We start from the raw sequence: 13,012 nt of genomic DNA, 5'->3' as shown, positions 1-13,012 counted from the left end.
TTTGACGGTGGGGATGGTGTTCTTGGGGTCATAGGCAGCATTCCTCCTCCTCCAAACACGGCGAGTTGAGTTGATGCCAAAGAGCTCCTTTGGTCTCATCTGACCACAACACTCACCCAGTTGTCCTCTGAATCATTCAGATGTTCATTGACAAACTTCAGACGGGCATGTATATGTGCTTTCTTGAGCAGGGGGACCTTGCGGGCGCTGCAGGATTTCAGTCCTTCACGGCGTAGTGTGTTACCAGTTGTTTTCTTGGTGACTATGGTCCCAGCTGTCTTGAGATCATTGAAAAGATCCTCCCGTGTAGTCCTGGGCTGATTCCTCACTGTTCTCATGATCGTTGCAACTCCACGAGGTGAGATCTTGCATGGAGCCCCAGGCCGAGGGAGATTGACAGTTCTTTTGTGTTTCTTCCATTTGCGAATAATCGCACCAACTGTTGTCTCCTTCTCACCAAGCCGCTTGGCAATGATCTTGTAGCCCATTCCAGACTTGTGTAGGTCTACAGTCTTGTCCCTGACATCCTTGGAGAGCTCTTTGGTCTTGGCCATGGTGGAGAGTTTGGAATCTGATTGATTGCTTCTGTGGACAGGTGTCTTTTATACAGGTAACAAGCTGAGATTAGGAGCACTCCCTTTAAGAGTATGCTCCTAATCTCAGCTCGTCACCTGTATAAAAGACACCTGGGAGCCAGAAATCTTTCTGATTGAGAGGGGGTCAAATACTTATTTCCCTCATTAAAATGCAAATCAATTTATAAAATTTTTGACATGCGTTTTTCTGGATTTTCTTGTTGTTATTCTGTCTCTCACTGTTCAAATAAATCTACCATTAAAATTATAGACTGATCATTTCTTTGTCAGTGGGCAAACGTACAAAATCAGCAGGGGATCAAATACTTTTTCCCCTCACTGTGTGTGTGTGTGTATATATATATATATATATATATATATCTTTTAGAAATATAGCCAAGTACATTTTGACTAAGAGATTTCTAGGCTAGTCTGTGGTTTGTTTGGCACACTTTGTAGAATGTACTAGAAATAATTGTAATCACTTACTAAGCAGTTCGAACTGAGAACGTTCTCGAAACTGTAAGAATGGGAGAGTCTGTGGGTGGAGCCAGAGGTTGAGTCGACTTCACAGTGTACGAGTTTACTGCTGCTGCAGACAAAAATCGCACACGGCGAAAGAACTGTGGTCATTAGTTAGGTGCTCACACCCAACGTTCTTACAACGTCCGTACTTGTTTTTTTGTTTTTTTAATCTCAGAGTGTGAGACCTCTGCTACAACACTTGGCTAAACGACACCAATAAGAGGATGGCATAGGGTGACATGAAACTCACGGGACAGCTACAAATATGGTAGTGGCAATGGCAAGACATAAAAGAAATTTGTTAATGGACAGGAAAATAGCCTTATTACCTCTCTGAAGAATGTTTCTATTCATTTTGTGCAGGAGCCTGGATCGTGCTGACTGATGACGTAGCAATTTACTTTAATCGCAAGTCAACCATTATAGAATATTCGTTATGTAATGACTAGTAATAATCTTAATCGACTGCTGTAAACACACAGTGTAACACCAGCTTTAGTTATTTAGGGGTTAGTTGGATTATACTGGAAAATCCCAGAAGCTGTTTGAAGAGCCCTCTTAATTGATATTGTAAATAAAAGAAAATTTCTGCTTAAATAATCCATTGTTGGCAGTGCATGACCCCCCCTCCCCTCACTCCCCTACACAACGAATCTGAAACTGCAGAGCATAACTCAACATCAGTGACAGAAATATACGAGTCATAATCAGCCAAGACATACGTTGAAGGGGCCTGGATTGCAGTAAAGAAAATCTTTAGTGGGAAAATATCATTAAAACACACCCAGTGCCATTTTCACTAGCTCATTCGTGCTCAGTTTAACAACTGCTTTCCTGCCCAGTGTGCTTAAAATCTCAATGAACTGGAGTAGAAAAACTGGAAGGGCTAAAGAGAGAAAACAAGAAAGTGAAATAAGCCACGAGAAAAAGAAGAAGAGCAAATTAGTCAAGATAGTAATTGCATTATGGTTGGATAGACACTCGAGCAATAATGTTACTGACGGAGTCGCTCTCTTTGACTTTTAATGCTCTTAATGCTCTGGAATGAACATTATTATTAAGCAGAAATCATTAGAAGCAAGTCTGCGGATTAAAAATGTTGCGTTTCAGTTTAGAAGATCTTTTTTCTCTCTCTACACAGACTTGGAGACAGGCCTGGGGAATAGATGTAAATTTGACATATAATTAATAGAGTCCACCCAAAAAGATTTTAGCATAATATAACACATCAGTACTCCACTGAGGTCCCCTGTGGTGATGTTTTAAACGCGGGTAATTCGCAAGAAGCGAAATGCTGTACTTAAAAAACTTAATTGTTTACAATGCTACTGAACATCACTGGAATTGAGCAGGGTAAACTCGAGGGCTCAGAGCAAACGCTCAGCTCTTCTGGGCTGAGATGTGCTCGTTAATCTAAACCAGTCTATGGTTTTGCACTGTAATAATTATCACAATAAATCATTTCTTGCCTGCTGATCTTTATAGGTCAATGGATGCAGTGGGAGCATCAGTGGCAAAGGTTAAAGGCGGATGAGGATGCTACACAGCAAAAATAGTACCTGCAGCTACAGACAGGGAGACAGCTGAAGTAAAATCCTAGTGCTTGCTAATAGCAACATCAGCTCTTCAGCTTGACACTGACATTTCATACTTGGTGTCAGATTACATATAGCACGCCTGTGCTGCTCAGAGAGCGTTCACTTTATCAGAGACAGGAGTCAAACTCTAAAGGTTGGCTAAGATGACACAACAACTCCTATATCAGTCAAACTCTGGTTAGAGAGACAGCTAGACTAATCGCTAACCCCCCCAACCACAACTGAGCAGTCCAAGTCCTCTGAAAGGCAAGAAAATGTGTAAATAATAATAATAATAATAATAATAATAATAATAATAATAAAAGGTGCAAGCAGCATTTTCGGGGGCCAGGCACCCAGATTTGTGAGTTACACATTCACAGACACGCTACAATTGTTGCATAAGCAATCAGAGGAAAACAGAGTTATAACTATAGGCAAAGGGATTGAAGAATGATTTGCATTTTCATGCATTTGCCAGTTTGTTATGGGAGATCAGTTTTGAATATCAGAGTTCCTTTGATAACTTTTCTTTAGACAGGTCTCAAGATGATGTGAGGCAAATTCGGTGTTGATTGGACATAATTTGTAGGAGGAGTAGCGAAAAACACCGTTTTTGACAAAGTCCAAGATGGTCAACAGGAAGTACACTCGAATATCAGATGTTGGTGTGCGTTCATTTCAGCATACTCCAAGGAATTCGAGGAAAAAGAACTCTGCATGTAGCACAAATGCTTTGAATGATATAAGGAAAAAGTGAAAGTTGTTCTTGATTACAAGGTGGCGCAGTCACGAAACTGTTTAACAGCAAACTAGATTGTCAGTGCAGTGCTTGTGTCCTCTGTCTCCATATGATACGTGTTTTTCTTTTAATGTTTTGGTAGAGAACACCTCACACAACCTGAGACTTTGAACTTATTAAGTTTTGAAGACTGAGGTGACTGGAGGCATTACTGGTGGATAACTTTGGACGGGGTGCATTGTGCGATATGGCACAGTGTGAGCAGATTGGTGACCTGGTTCCCCTGCATGTCTGAACAGCTGACTGACTGTATATACTGAAATGAAGACCCAACATTTTGTAGAATTTCTGCCAACATGCGTTGAAGCGGTTCACTTGGCTTGTGGTGGCCCAACACCTTACTAACACACTTTGGTTTTTCCCTGTGTAGGATAAACGATACAATAAATGGATGGATGGGTGGAATATGATTGGAACAGTGAAGTATTGTGAATATTAGTGTTGGTTATGAATATGACTAACGATTAGAGCGCATAATATCCATCACTCCACTGAATTTCATTACTTTGTAGAGTACACAATGTGTGCCAATATGCCGACACAAATTCCCAAACACAAATAGAAGCATTAGCTCCTCCTCAAACGTAGAACTCATTCCTTTTCATCATCCACTTACGCTCCAAGTATGGGTGCTGCAGCGAGTCTTTATTAGTTATGATCGCTCATAATCCAGACTGAAATAGCAACTCAAAAGGCAAATCTGGATCCATTCCTCTGACAATAATTTTCCAATTAATTTGTCATTTAGTCGATATCATAACCGGCAAACCTTAAAGCTGCTGTTCAAATGAAAATGATTCTAGCGAGACTGAACATTGAGATGCTTATTTCTCCATCAAACACTACTGAGATTACAAATAGTAGCAAGTAACAGAGGATTAACACATGTCTTGTGACTTCTACAGTGGCAGTTTAAATAAACTATTGACTTCAGGGGGTTGGGAGGGCTGGTTGGTGATAATGACTAATATGTCTTATGACAGTGAAGAGCTATTCACTGGATTTAACATTCAACACCTCTGAATTTGGGCTTAGAAAAAGAGTGATTAATACTGTGCTATTTGTTTTTTATCCAAAAGAAAGAGTGTAAGTGACAGAAAGCAAGAGCTTGAGAGTTGTATCAAAAAAACAGAGAGCGCGCTGAATGGAGAACAGAGAGTGGATGTGAAGGCAGCTACCATCTAATCACATCACATTTGATGGATTGTACTGATAGCAAAGTTGAAAACAATTGAGTGGGAGCGAGGTAGAGGAGGGAAGAGAATGAAGGGAAAGGCTTGATAAAGCGAGGTCGAGAGAGAGAGAGACAGAGAGAGACAGAGAGAAAGAGAGAGAGAGAGAGCACGTGAGAGAGAGAGAGAGCGCAAGAGATCGAGAGCGCAACAGAGAGAGCACGAGAAAGTGAGAGAGAGCGTGAGAGAGTGAGCGAGAGAGAGAGAAATAGACAGATGGAGGAAGTGAGGGGAGAGAGAGTGGCTCGGCATACAAGCCCGATGCTGCAGATAGTCCCTGCAGTGCTTTTTGTGCCCATCAGGCCAGCAGCAAGCGCAGCCATTAGAGAAGAGGTCCAGGCCATGATGAAAGCTCGGATGAAGATAAAGACGCAGATCCACATCTCAGCAAGTCATACAGGAATAAATTCCAGAAGAGGAGTATACAAGAGGGCGGCACGGTGGTTAGCACCTCCAAGGTTAGGAGATCAAATCCCGCCTCCGCCCTTTGTGCGTAGAGTTTGCATGTTCTCCCCGTGCTTCGGGGTTTCCTCCGGGTACTCTGGTTTCCTCCCCAGTCCAAAGACATGCGCTGTAGCCTGATTAGCATTTCCAAATTGTCCGTAGTGTGTGAATGTGGGTGTGATTGTGCCCTTCGATGGGTTGACGTCCCGTACAGTGTCCCACCCAGCTTGTGCCCCAAGCCTATCCTTGGGATAGACTCCAGGCTCCCCTGTGAAATGGGAAATGGATGGATAGAGTAAACAAGAAGTTCAGAAGAAGCTTTATTTTATCAGGAAACGCATATTAGATGTGAAAGTCAAAAGGAATTCCATCACATTTCAGCATGGAATCATTTATTACATCTGCTCAAGAAGTGAAAAGCAGCACTCGCTTCAAGACAGCCACGTCATGCTGATTCTCACCTAGTGCTTTCTTTTTTAAAATCTTATTGTTCTCTTTTCTATAAGAACATTTATTAAAATGTCAAATGCGACCCAAGCTTATGTATTCTCCGTCTCCATTTCTCGCCGTTGCATACGTTCATTCTGTGAGACAGGTGAGGAATATGAATGCATTCAGCTCAAGCCCACAGAGCCTTTAACAACATTTCATGTTTCTCGAAAGCTGAAATCAGATGTTTTCGATTCCAACAGGCTAAACAATACAACCCGATGGACGGTTCATCCGGTAAAGACACACACACACACAAAAGACAATTTCCCAGACGGCCTTTATGACCGCAATAAAGAATCTGAGACGCGAGTTAATCGGTTTAATTGAATCCTGCAGCTAGTGATCAACAGCAGCTTTCGAGAATGCTCATCAATGTACAGTTAACTCCACTCCTCCCAAATAGGAAGCTTGTTGGACTGGGAGAAGTGAGATACTCGCAAGCCAGACACTCAGCTGTCACGTGTGATTAATGCTCGATGCCTTCGTTAATGGCACAAACACAACAGGATCAGAATTCATCAAAGCCTACAAGACTGAGGGCTCTATTGCACATGCAGGGGGAATTGGGATGGTAGTCAGCTTCATCACATCTGCAACACAGGAAAGTGCCCCAAATAATACCCCAAAGCACAAAGGCAGATGAATGAAAGCGGTGAAGATCGATTAGTTTACATCAGCGTGCAAGTGCGTGTCACCGAAGCCAACGCAGGCGTCATCCATGGCTCTTTCACTCAACGGTGCAGAATACAACAGGTAATAAATCAAGGATCGTAAACTCTTCAAGCACATATAGATTCGCCCATAAGAGCTGTAATATTCTCATATTACTTCCACAAGATCATCCTGAATGTGTGATCAGCACTTCTGCTGACAGCGGTAACACGCAACAAGAGTCGAGGATCATTAAATCCCTTTTTCTCCTGCAGATGGGTTTATAATCCACGCTTTTAGTTGTACAGAAACCTAATTGACCAGGTTAAAAAGTGGAATCATGAATGAAAAACTCTGTCCTAGATGAGTCGAAGCGAGTGAAACGGTTGAGCTCTATTTTCTCCGAACGGGAGATAAACATCCTGCGCCGAGCAACGAATTCTCATCGAAGGCTGTAAAACACAATACGCTATGTGATCATATAGCCAACGTGTTTGTTTTCCCTTCGTATTAACGCACTAAACGAGCCAACAATCCCGCCATCCGTTAGAGTCTGGTAAGGAAAGACGAGCTGAGGATCTGTGAAGAGACATTTCTAATGCGCAAAGCGACAGGTGGGATTTAAAGACATTATCTCTCCATTATCACCTACTAACTTCATACAGCTCATTAAAAATCCTCCGTCAGGGTTCACAGAGATGCCAGCGTGTCAACCCTACACCCTTCCCTATAAACGGTGATTCAGAGCATCTCTCCGATTAATTGTTAATCGGTTTAGAGGGACCGGTGATGTATTGTGACCGTCTGGGCTCGTCTAAATTAGAAAGGCTCGCGTCTTTTCTTACAGATAGGGCTGCAAATCTTCCACTGCGGAGAAAACATGTCAGTAGATGTTCTAGTGAAGCTGACCGGGCAGGTCTTCAGTAGAATGACTGGCGTTTTCTTCTAGAAAACGAAAACACTACTGTCCTACCAGGTGATCTGTTGGATCAGTATCAGACTGGATATGATCCATTTCCACTGAAGTGCTTCGTTTGTTTAAAATGATGTTTAAAAGACCTAACACCGATCTTGCACCTAACACAACTTGTTTTCAAGCACATTGCTACCGTAATGACCGATATTTTCCATAACTTCCCAACAGAAGCTTGTAGACACGTAGCCGAGATCAGCTGCTACGCTGAGCTCGGACACCGCGTCAAAATTAGACAGCTGTTGGCTGGTGAAAGCTGATGAGCTTGATTCATTACAGATCATATAAATTTACTTAGACGATGAGGTTCGAAAGCAACATTGACGAACAAAAACTCGACAACATGAGAAAGAAACCTTGCCTCGAAAGAGCAACCATCATCGTCCAGTGGACCGGATAGTAGGATAATAAACTATTACAGCTGTAGAAGAGTACAGGCAAGAGTCCTGGGATGAACATTTACAGAAGCTATACAAGAATAAATATAGGATGTCTGTCTTTTTTTTTTTTTTTTTTTTGCCTGAACAACATAACCTAACTAGAGCTAAATTCACAAATCCGGCATGGAAGCACCGTACTCGACATAAGCAGTAGACATCCATGTAACAAGAGGACAAATAAACAAACAAAATGGAGGACTTAAGTATCGGCTTTGAAATGTAGCAGGAGTCACTGGTGAGAGCTATTCGTGAATCATTGAGCTCAGCTATTATATAAAGCTGCAAATGAGGATAATACTTACACCTCACATATGGTGAAGTAAATAAACAAAGGCTAAAAAGCCATCTGGCTCCTCCTCTTTATCCTGTGTGCTCTGCTCTACTGGTGCTCGTCTCCAGATTTACGAGTGAGCACACCCTGTCTGCCTCCCCTATTGTCATGATGAAATGGAACATTTTTCAAAATGAACAAGTATAGACCTCCTGCAAGTTGGAATGAAGGGGGCTACGGCGAGTCTAAGAGTAGACGGATGAGTCCCATCAGAGAGCAAACGGCTGCGTCCCACACGAGTACGAGTTTGATAAATGTACAGAAATAGGCAGGCTACAACCTCGTCGTGAATTATGCATGAGCCTGTTATAAATGATGCAGAGGGGCAGTTCTAGCACAGGCAAGAGTAAGAGGTGGAAGCAAATGTGACATCATTATCATCGTTTCATTATTAAATTATTTTTTTACTAACAAGTTAATTAGTATCTGGTCTCTCCACATGCATCAGGCTGCACATATCTAGAGCTGTACCTGAACGTTTTTCAAAAGCACCGCATCCTTTTGAGAGACCGATTTCACCTACAAACCAACAGCCTTCAGTCCGACCCAGCAGGGAAGATCTTTTAAAATAAATAAATAAATAAACAAAATAATAAAATAAAATAACAAATGACACACTGCATCTGTAGAAAAGCAGAAAAGAAAAATTCAGCATGGCATTTATTCTTGCATTTTATGTGCCAGAGCCCTGCTGGGGTAATTAGATGTCTAATTTTATTTCTCAGAGCTTTTGAAAAAGCATATCAAAGTGAATGATTGACTAAATGCAGACACACAACAGCAACGCTAGAGAGATTAAGTTGCTGCCTCAGGCAAAATCAAAGTCGTAACCGTGCTCTAATAAATACTTCTATTTAATTAAGATTTCCATGGAAATTAAACCGTTTGCGATAGAAAAGAAAACATCACAGTCTTACAAACGAATCAAAAAACAAAAACAAAAAAAAAAACACAAGTCTGAGCCATTGTTGGTGAAGAAAGTGCTTTTACCTCAGACAGTGACAGCCACATCAATGCACTGCATGGTGATGAACATGTACATCATTTATCGACTATCTTACAGACTGTTACTCATTAACTTGTCAGAGCCTGACGCTCGTCACAATACTCCTACGTTCTCCAGGATGGAAACCACACACACCCACATCACAATTTCAGGAAAGTTTTGATTCTGGGGGGAAAAAAGATCCAACCCTGGCTGATGTTCCTTGTGAAAACCTTCTCCCAGCTAACACCTGCACTTGCTTACAAGCATCCCCACTCTCAATCTGTCCTCGTCAGAGGTGCGGAATGTAGATGACAGGCCTTTCCTCAATCCTCCAGTCATTCCCTATTCCACCCCAGGGATGTCGGAGTGAAGCTTCGACACAGGTTAAACACGGCCAAATTCTCAACTCTTGAGCAGTTACATCGGCAGTGGAAGCAGACCTGCGCATTACTGATGATTCCACACTACCATTCATCCTCACGCCCTGTTCAAGAAAGCATTTTCTACCAGGTGTGATGTAAAGGCAAAACTAATATTACACCGTTCATCTGTGGAGACACTGCCTGAGTGCGATGCAGATTAGTTCATGCTCTACAGATTGTAGCACCTTCACTTCAGTGTCAATTCAAACATATCACTTAGACTTTAATCTGACATGATGATTAATCAACAGAATAAAAAAAAAAAAAGAAATAAAAAGGCAGACAAATTGATCATCCATCCATCCATCCATCCATTGTCCACACCACTTATCCTACACAGAGTCACGGGGGAGCGTGGAGGCTATCCCAGGGAGCTCAGGACACACATCCTGGACGGGGTGCCAGCCCAGCAAGGCACAAATCACACACACTCACAGACCACAAACAATTTGTAAATGCCAGTCTGCCTACAATGCATGTCTTTGGACTGGGAAAGAAAACCGGAGTACCCGGAGGAAACCTCCAAGCACAGGGAGAACATGCAAACTCCACGCACACAGAGCGAGGCAGGATTCGCACCCACAATCCCAGAGGCAGACGTGCTAACCACCAAGCCAGTGCGCTGCTCATTCGTGCAATTATCCAAACAGACAATCATGTACAAGCAGGTCAAGAGCTTCTGTTAATATTCACATCAAACATCCGAATGTGGAAAAATGTGATCTCAGTGACTTTGGCCTTGGCATGGTTTGTTGGTTTGAGTATTTTCAGAAACTACTGATCATCTGGGATTTTCAAACACAACACAACAGGCTCTAGAGTTTACACAGAATGGTGCATAAAATATATATATATATATATATATATATATATATATATATATATATATATATATATATATATATATATATTTTATATATAAAAATATATATATATATATAAAAAAACAGTTCAGAGAGGAACCTCAGGACTAGTTTGAACAAACAGGAAGGTTAGAGTAACTCGAACAACCACTCTTTACAACTGTGTTGAGCAGAAAAGCATCTCAAGCAGAACACGCAGAACACGCAGAACCTAAAGGCACATTTACACTTATGGCATTTGGCAGATGCCCTTTTCTAGAGTGAGTTACATTTCTATCATTCATACAACTGAGCAGTTCAGGCACTGAGCAGTTAAAGGCATCGCTCAAGGGATTTGAGCTCATGACCTTCCGATCAGTAGTCCAACATCTCAACCAATGAGCTACCCTCAGGTGAGCGACATCAGCAGAAGACCACAACAGGTTCCAATCTAGTCAGCCAAGACCACGGGGGGTGGGGGGGTGATGCATTTCCAATCTTGGATGCCAGTTTCTCTGAACCTTAATTTCTTCACAAACTGACCGCATGGTCTTATGGGTATTAGATATTTACCTGTGCAACATTCTTCTTTGTACAATATTTTATGTGTGTGTATATATATATATATGTCATTACAGTGTAATAGCTGTATATAGTATCCACATGTGTTCACAGCAAATTGTCTGCCTAATGTTCAGCAACAGAGTGAAATTCCTTATAAACTCAAGTGTATGTGGATAATAAACCATGATCCTGATTCTGCTTAAAGCCTCCTATACTGTTGCTGATTATAATTTGATTCAAGAAATATAAAGCAAACAGCAAGTATTACAGAACACTTCTGACAATTCTACATCTACTGTATTCACATGGTGATGACAGAGGAGATGAAATTAAATTACACTACATTAATTCCTTTAGCAGACGCTTTTATCCAAAGCGACTTACAAATGAGGAAATACAAGCAAAGAGATATATCAAGTAGAGAACAATCCAAGTAGTGCTAGCATATAAGATTTATAATTGAGTTCTAGAGAAGCAAAGTGCGCAGAGTAGAGATGGGGTTTTCTTTGTTTGTTTGTTTAATAATGTGGGATTGGCATTTTAAGTGTTCATGGAAGAGGTGGGTCTTTAGCTGTTTTTTGAAGATGGTGACGGTTCCTGCGGTCTGGATCGAGGTTGGAAGTTCATTCCACCACTGACGGACGGTTAGTGTGAAGGTTCTGTAAAGGACCCTGAGCCACGCGGAGAAGGCACCACTAAGCGTTTGTCATTAACCGATCGCAGGTTGCGTGAGGGAACGTAAACATCAAGGAGAGAGTTGAGGTAGGGGGTGCAGTTCCAGACAAGGTCTTGTAGGTGAGCATCAAGGCCTTGAATTTGATGCGGGCAGCTACAGGAAGCCAGTGGAGGGAGATGAAGAGGGGTGTGACATGGGTTCTCTCGGGCTGGTTGAAGACGAGGCGTGCTGCTGCATTCTGAATCATCTGAAGGGGTTTGATGGAGCTGGCTGGGAGGCCCGAGAGTAGTGAGCTGCAGTAGTCCAGTTTTGAGAAGAGAAGAGCCTGGACTTGTATCTGAGTAGCCTGTTCGGTGAGGTAGGGTCTGATTTTCTTGATGTTGTACAGGATGAACCTACAGGACCGTACAGTCAGCCCAAGATTCCTGGATGTCCTGGTCGGCTTGAGTGTGGTAACATTACTTTATTGTGCCTCTCACCGCCTGTTATAGACTTACTCTTATTTATTTCAAAATTCCTAATTTTTTTATTTCAGATTTCACGTATTTGGGGGATGCACCAAAATGACGACACTTTCGGTTTTCTGAAGAATAAAAACGCCTGGAAAATTAAACTGTTCCACACAAGGATGGTTTTCCCCACTACCAGTTTGATACACCAGCTGAAAGTAAGGCATCCTGTGCACAATGCAGGCCACGTATAAAAAGCTTTCTACTTCATGGTATTTGTTTTATTTATCATCAGCTTTGCATTATGGAGTACTGTCTTATGGAAAGAAGTGACGTGCCAGTAATTTTTACCTTGCCCTTCATGAGATATGCAATACGTTGAATTCATGCTTTTCAATTCTCTGAATAAAAGCGCCATAAATGATTAACATTTATTTAACAGTACAAAAAGCTAATAATAATAAATAAATAAAAATAAGTATTCGATGGTTGGTTTTTCAGTCCAGAATGCCTTGAATTTCAGTCTTGCCTAAGTTTTGTCCATTTCATTGCATCATGAAAAAGATCATATAACCAACCCATTAAACAATCCTGCTATGACACCACTAGGAAGAAAGGTGACTGTAAATGTAAAAATGTTTGACACTGCACATAGGTATATAATTGTAAGCTTTCATATGTGGCATGATCTGATATTAACAATAAAACTAGCTAGCTAGATGGCTTGCCTGTGTGTAAGCTACATCCATGTAATTAATGAGTGTAAATGCCGCCGTTTCAATAGAGATTTTATAATGAAACAGTTCTCAGTAATCTACAGGGCAAAGTCGAAATACTGAAATGGAAATATTGACTGGCAGACACTATTCCACACGAAGGGGTAATCAAGAGTGAAGACACTCTTAAAGAAATCATAGCTAGAGATCGCTTCATATTATTGGGATGGATCATGTACAACATTACAAGCAGGAGGGGAATGGCAGGACTCTTAAGGAAATTCATCAGCTTAGGTGTTTTCCTGTTTCCCTG

General features: G+C 41.6%; 1 protein-coding gene across 5 annotated transcripts in view; it reads right to left on the bottom strand.

Annotated features, from left to right (window-relative positions):
* The window catches only part of grip1 (glutamate receptor interacting protein 1), a 303,900-nt gene that overhangs the window by 155,943 nt on the left and 134,945 nt on the right, over positions 1-13,012 (bottom strand). The gene's annotated exons all lie outside the window — the stretch shown is intronic.

This window comes from Ictalurus punctatus, chromosome 19, assembly GCF_001660625.3.
Source record: "Ictalurus punctatus breed USDA103 chromosome 19, Coco_2.0, whole genome shotgun sequence".
NCBI classification, from domain to species: Eukaryota; Metazoa; Chordata; class Actinopteri; order Siluriformes; family Ictaluridae; genus Ictalurus; species Ictalurus punctatus.
Note: the sequence above shows the minus strand (reverse complement) of the source record. Positions and strands in the feature narration are given on the sequence as shown.